Consider the following 6,938-nt stretch of genomic DNA (forward strand, 5'->3'; position numbering starts at 1 on the left):
TAAATTAATTAGGTTATTCCATTATGCTGCAATCTTCTGAAGATGATTGCTATTTTCCTCTTAAATGCCATTATTCCTAGATCTATCTAGCAGCTGATGCAATTAAAGTGAACATAATGTAAATTTAACAACACAAATAACACTTTTCTCCGCGCATGTTTGAATGAGGCACGCAGGGGCTATATCACAAGCTTCCACTTCCTCCGTAAACATCTGATGTAACCTTAAAAAAAATTTCAAACAAACCAGTGTGTATTTGGATACTTTTCTTCGGCGAATTCTTGGATCAATACTTTCGTTTCATGTTTTCATGTTCTCAGTAATGTTAAGGGATCCAGTTACAAACTCTTGCCAGTAAGAAAGAAAATATGTCCCGCTGTGCACCCTCCTAAACGCTCCTAAGAAATAGTGTTTTCTTTTCATTTGGAATGACAATTTTGTTTGTCTGCTCTGCCCCGGCGAGCGAGACTATAGATTATTAGTAGACACATTTAATTCCGGACCATGACGCAGGCGACTGCGCCCAGGGGCCGACACACGCCCTCCCGCCGTAGCAGAGCCGGGCGGGGGGCGAGGGCACCAGGGAAGGCATACGGGGTCGGAGCCCACCGGGGCCAGGGCGCTGCGTCCCGCCCTGCCTGCTTCCACCAGGAGTCCCAGCCATGCCGCCAGCCCTGCCGCCCTGCCGCGCTCTCCCTTTTGGTTTATTTTATTATTTTATTTTATTTTATAATATTTTATTTATTTCTTTAAGGAGGAAGCGTGATTTCTCCAAGTCTTTGTAGTCCTTCATGGGTCATTATGGCTTAATGCAATTAACGTAACCTTTTGTAACCCAATATCAAGTACTTCCAGGACAAATCTTTAGACAGATCACTAATCGTAAAACAAGTTATGGTGTCTGGGAGTAAAACCGAAGCTATTTGCTGTTCCTGCTCATACTTCAGCTTCTGCTCCTCCCTCTCCCCTTTAGCTCTCGCATCTCGGGTTTATGGGGTCTGTTGAAACGTTGCTCGATGTAACTTTTTACTTTTTTTTTTAAGCCACTAAAAACCCAGCACTGAGGTTTTACGGTTTTCGTGACGAAGGCCGACGGGAATACGTCGCAAGAGGAACAAACCGCGGCTCTGGAGGCGGGAGTTTGCGCGCCAAGGTGAGGAGCATCCGCAGGCGGGGCCGAGGGACGGGGGGGGCGGCGGGGATGAGACCGGCCGGGTCCCCACTGCACCGCCGCTCCGGAGGCCCGGGGTGTGGCGGGGGCCGGGGCTGGGGCCGCCCAGGCCTCCAGGGGTGGCAGGACATCCATCAGCAGCGGCCCATTGAGCGGTGTGTCCGTCCCCCGGGCTGATTGCTTTTGCTTTTCTCTCAATTAGGGCTGGCTCTTCCCCCCGCTGCCCCTCACCCCGGGTGGAAGCTGGGCAGCGGAGCACTGGGCTGAGAGGAGGATAACAGAGAAACTGTAGCACGTGTCGTTGCGTTCACAAACATATATATTCTTTCCCCATTCCTTGTAGAGCTTTCTGCAGCACGCAAAAATGAAACGGGTTTGGCTGTGAAGTTTATGTTTGATTAAACGACGAAAGGCACTTCCTGGTCTGCTCCTTGATTCCCGCTGTGCCGCTTGGGAGTAAATCCAGGTGGGATATTTAAATTTGGTTCAAATGTCACATGGATCATTTATAGGTCGTTCAAGGTAGAACCACCACTTACCCCAAATTTAGACTTCTTGTTGCGTGCCTATGAATATATTTCTGTATATGACTGTTAGATAGATCATGTCGATACAACCTGCACAAACAGAGGCCCAGCTCAGTGATGTGGTACCCAACACAAAAAAATGAAACAAAAAAAAGCTGGGAGAAAATCATACAGGAATTCTGGTTCAGGGGAATTACACCCCAGTACTTAAACTGTTAGATTCTGTTTGGATAGATTATTTAATCTACCATACACCATCTCTATACTTTAATTTTCCCAGTCATGTGTGCAAAATTGGTCTTGTCCTGATTTCATATTTTCAGCCAAGTTTTTGTTTGTATTCCTTGTTACTCCCAAGGAAAGAAAATCCTTCCAGGGACCTGATAATGCAGGAAAATATTTTGTGTTGTCACAGGGTACTTGTTACACTTGCTACATTTTATGAAGTAGTCCTTAAAATGTGTCATCTTTCACTGTTTTGCATTGGAGTTTTTTATGTCAAGAACAGGAATTAGGTCTACATATTCATTATAATGGTCTATTTTCCAAAATGGATGTAACAAAGGTAACACTTAAAAGATCCCAATTGTATGTTTTTGAGGGGAAAAAAAAAAGAATCACTGTAACTTGTCTTTCTTTGGAGAGACTGACAGGTTTTCAAAGAAATCCTGCAGAATGCACAATGCATTCACCTTGTCTAGTTTAATAGAGGCAGAAAATGATTATAGTGTGTTTTAATACTTGCTGTACATGTGACGTAGGAAGCCAAGCCTCAGAACAGTTTAAATGTTGATATACCCAGCTTGAAAAAGCTTGTCAAATAAATCAAACTGTTCTGGGGGCAAACCCATGTTGTTTTTAAACCACAGAGTGGGGCAGTGGGCGTGGTTACTCCCATGGCTGAATGGTGAATGTATAGATTTAAAATACATTTTGCCACACTGGTTTTCAGAGGATTGTTTTGGCCTCGTATTCCAATACCATGAGCCAAAACTCTGGTCAATGTTTTGACAACAGAGCCAGGAAAAACAAAAAAGGCTTACCCTGTGAAAAAGAAATGAAGATATAGTGAAGGAAAACAGTAGTCTCTCTGCCACTGCCTTACTCAATCCATATGTGGACTTAAACACAGGAAATACCCACCATTCACCACAATCAAGCCAGAGGCTTGTGCATCAGAAAGTGCCTTGTGGAACTAATTGGACTTTATTAAGATTGTCATTGACATAGAAAAGCATTTTGAAATTTGAAGTCAGAACATTTAAAAAATAAGAAAAAAAGATAATCTCCTGCAAGAGTGTTAACTTCTAAAAAAATGTATTTACCACAACACTACAAATGTGCATTATTATGGCTTTTTATGTAAATTAATTATAATTTTGTGATGTTTGTGTTATTAAACTCTTTATGCTTACTTTTCATCTAGAGTCCTTCTGGCGCAGAGCATGTTCCAGGATCATTTCAGAGTGGAAGAAAATCTAAACTTCACCAATTTAAAAGAATAATAAAGAACATGCCTGGTACCTTTCATACAGGCAAAGTTTTCAGAGAAAACACAGCTACAAATAATAGGTCCTAGAGTGTGGTGGTTTTTTTTTTTTTTCATTTAAAGAACTTAAGTGAAAACTTGTTGTCTTTGCCAACAAGTATTTGGCAAAGTGTTTATTTTATGCCAGATACCTCCTTGTGAGGTTTTGGTGATGTTTTTCCTGATCACATTTCTTTTTTCTTTAATTTTGCTGTACTGCTGCATTTAGATTTTTAGCATGGTGAGTCACTATTAGACCTGACAAAACAATGCTGTGATTGCCAATTAAATTCAACCTCTGTGTAATTTTCATTGATTTCACACTCCTGTGAACCCCTGTGATCTTTATCTGTTTGATTTTTCTTTCTAACGCTTTACATCAAATCGGGGGGGACCATTTGTGCTTCTAATGGTACAGGCTCTTTAGTACACTGCTATATGTGTATAAAGTCACTTGGCCTTCCAGATAGATGGCGAAGTATTTGAGGGGGTGACGTGTTTTCCACAGTTTTCAAGTCATCAAACAGAGATGCTGTAGAGCTGTCTAATAAAAATTATCAATTCCTTCACACCAGTCACACAGCTACTGTGGCAGGACTAGGGCCAGATAATTTCAGTACTTTGGATGGTATCTCTGTCTGAAGTCATTTTGTTTTCATTGCTTGTCTCTTTGATCCTTTTTTTCACCCAAATGGTATTTCATCCAAATCTCATGAGATTTTTTTTTATGAAAAATTCTTCTTCAAAAATTCCTATCTTTGAAAGACCTTCAAGGGCAAACCTGTTCACCGAGAGCAAGAGTTGCAGTCATCATTTCCACATGTTGAAATCCAGCTGATCGAGATTTGGAATATAGATAGCTTCAGCTCCTGAAGCTGCACATTCAAGCCTTACTTTTGTCTGAAGTGATTTTATCCCTCTATGTAAAACATAATGGCAGTGGAGGCTTGTTCTCTTTTGCCATTTCTTAAAAGCTCATTTTACCTTGCCTGGTTCACAAGCTAGAATGAGATGTGGGATGCCTGAGAGTCACCATTCTAATTTATTTCCTGTTTCTAGTGCTGAAATACATTGAGAGAGTACCCCAGCTCTTTCTCCAGAGTTGGTCTACAGATGACCACATCCTAATTCCAACTACCAGTTATTCTTCTGTCTTAAGCAGCAGCCTTATCCTGATATTTTGCAACTTTTGTAGATTTGAGTTCAGAAGTTATGAACCATTCCTTGCATTTTGTGTGGTCTGTTTGGGGAAAGAGGGGGGAGAAAATATGTGTGTAAATACATAAAATGGGATGACTTTATAGGCATGAGTCAAGTCTGATTGTAATGTAAACACAACTGATTATTGTGTTGGTAGATGTCTATACCAAAGTGCAGTTGGAGTACAATAGCCTATATGATATATTCAGAAAGTAACTGAATATGTAAGAAATCAAGAACAGACAAAACAATTATTTCCCTATAAATAAAATTGTTCATTCTCCATACACGATTCCTAATTTTTTTCAATGTGAAACAGTGCATACTTGAAAAGCTGATCTGAACAGAACCCCATCCATGCTTCCAGCAACATTCCTATGGAAACAAAAAGCAAAAAAGAGAATAAAAGTTTGGCATCTTGAGATCTGGACTATGGACAGATGCACTGTCATTAATTTTTAAAAATGAGAGCAAGGGACTATGAGCACTAAGATCAAATTCTGAGAGTTTCTATTACTGACTTTGGAGTGACAGCAAGTAAAAAACATCCCTGAAGGTCAATGTAATTAGATTTCTAAGTCATCTGTATTTTTTCTGATGAAATGAACATTAGGCTTTTTGTCTTCCTTGCTTACTTTGCAGCAGAATTTCCTTGGTGACTTGCCCATTACAGGTCTCTGCAAAGCCAGTGTTTCTACTGATCCATTTTCTTCTGCTTTTTTTCTACCATAGACATATGAATGTATAAAATGGTGGCATTCTGTAAGGAAGCAATAACAGAAAGACAGTAGAGAGATACTGAAACAGAAAAAGAAAGTAAAGAAATAAAGGGGGTAGTGTTGTAAGAGGAAAGGCAGAGATAAATGTGTATGGATGTAAATCTATTTCCTTAGAAAGACACTCGATGAAAACTATAAATTACAACATACATAACAGCAAAGCCTTTGCTAGATGCATCTGCATCTCATCCACCACATGCTGATCTGGTGTGTTGCACCTCTGTAGCATTTAATCGGAGCCATGGAGACAGGCATGGAAAAGAGAAGACAGATGCAGTAGCCAAATTGAAACTAGTGTGAAAGTATGAACTCAAGGGAGGATAATATTGCCAAAAACAGTAATTGATGTTTATCTATGGCATCAGAATGCCAAAAGCAGTGAGGGCTGCCCTGAACCTGCTGTATCTTTGTCTTAGTATTAGCATGTAGGACTTGAATTTCATTCCAAATCCTGGTACTGTCAATTATGCCTGTGGACCAACCTTTGAGTCTGCTTACTTTAAAGATATGTTTTTAACTCCCCAAAATTGTAACTAACTTCACTGATGAGTAGTGTGAACACAATGACACAGACTATTAAAAACAGTCTCTTTAGTTTGTTAATACCTAGTATCAGTAAGAGTTATGGAACCTAGAGTATGAATTAGACAAAACTACCAAAGACAGTAAGATTTCTCTTATGAGCCATTGCAGAGTTCTTAAAATGATCATGTAATCAAATATTAAGTCCAAAATCAGTTAGGCAGTCTTGGGAAACATCATCATCATGGTTAGGCTTCGCGAACGAAGATTTAGGAAGGCTCTATCCACATTTGTTACAGAAACATACTATTACAGATAAGTGATAGATCCTCAGCTGATGTAAACAGATGTGGTTCTACTGATGTGCTCCTCACACAACTATGGGCTTATCTCCATAATAATCCACACACTGATAAGTGCTTTTTCCCCCCACTGGCCAAATGGCTCCCTAGAGTGTTGTCCATCCTTTGGGGAGTTGAAAAATACCAAGCTCAAAGTGTATGTACTCTGAATTGAAGAAAATGCAGCTGTCAGCGTATATGAAAATGTATTACTAGATCAAAATAAAAATAATTAAGTTGTGTGTGTTACTATGTGTCTTTAGCGGAAAAAAAAAGTATTATTTTACACATTACATTTTCTAATATTCCAGGATAAATGGCCTGGAAAAATCCAAACGTTATTTTTAGCCATGTTTTCTCTCTCACTCTTTCTCCCCCACTACCCCCTCCTGCCTCTACAAAAATTCAGGCCAATTTTAACCACATTTGAGAGGGGAGGACAACTCCCAAACATCGTTAAGTTCCAATAACTGCCATGAAAATTTGTGGTTGGATGGAAGAGAAAAACCATGTTTGTTCTTCCAGGTAACTTGGCACCTGTTCAGCAAAGTCAGCTTTGCTTCTGCCTGGCAATGCCTGGATGCACAGCAAGCGCTCCTGGCCGTGCATCAACCAGTTCACCCAGAGCTCTTGGACAGCTTTAGGCTGCTCTCTCTTACCAAAAGGGATTATCAAGTGGGGACGTGAGAGATGAATAGGGTTAATACAGTAGTAACATGCAGAGGATATAAGACACAAACACATAGGGGACCAGGCTCTGTTAGCTACTCACAGAACAGCTTTTTCTTAAAATATACCTAAAGTAGTTATTACATTTTTTCCTAGACATTGAATCTTGTGTTTATGAAGTATAATCCTTGGATAATTTAT

General features: G+C 40.1%; 1 long non-coding RNA gene across 1 annotated transcript; it reads left to right on the forward strand.

The window, feature by feature from the left end:
• The first annotated feature begins 1,050 nt into the window (after positions 1 to 1,050).
• Positions 1,051 to 3,300, forward strand: LOC108496044. The gene is made up of 3 exons (XR_001874294.1): positions 1,051 to 1,153; positions 1,515 to 1,637; positions 3,125 to 3,300. It is a non-coding gene; the product is annotated as an uncharacterized LOC108496044 (long non-coding RNA).
• Positions 3,301 to 6,938: the final 3,638 nt, after the last annotated feature.

The sequence above is a fragment of the Lepidothrix coronata genome, unplaced genomic scaffold, assembly GCF_001604755.1.
Source record: "Lepidothrix coronata isolate B3197 unplaced genomic scaffold, Lepidothrix_coronata-1.0 Scaffold36, whole genome shotgun sequence".
Classification (NCBI taxonomy): Eukaryota; Metazoa; Chordata; class Aves; order Passeriformes; family Pipridae; genus Lepidothrix; species Lepidothrix coronata.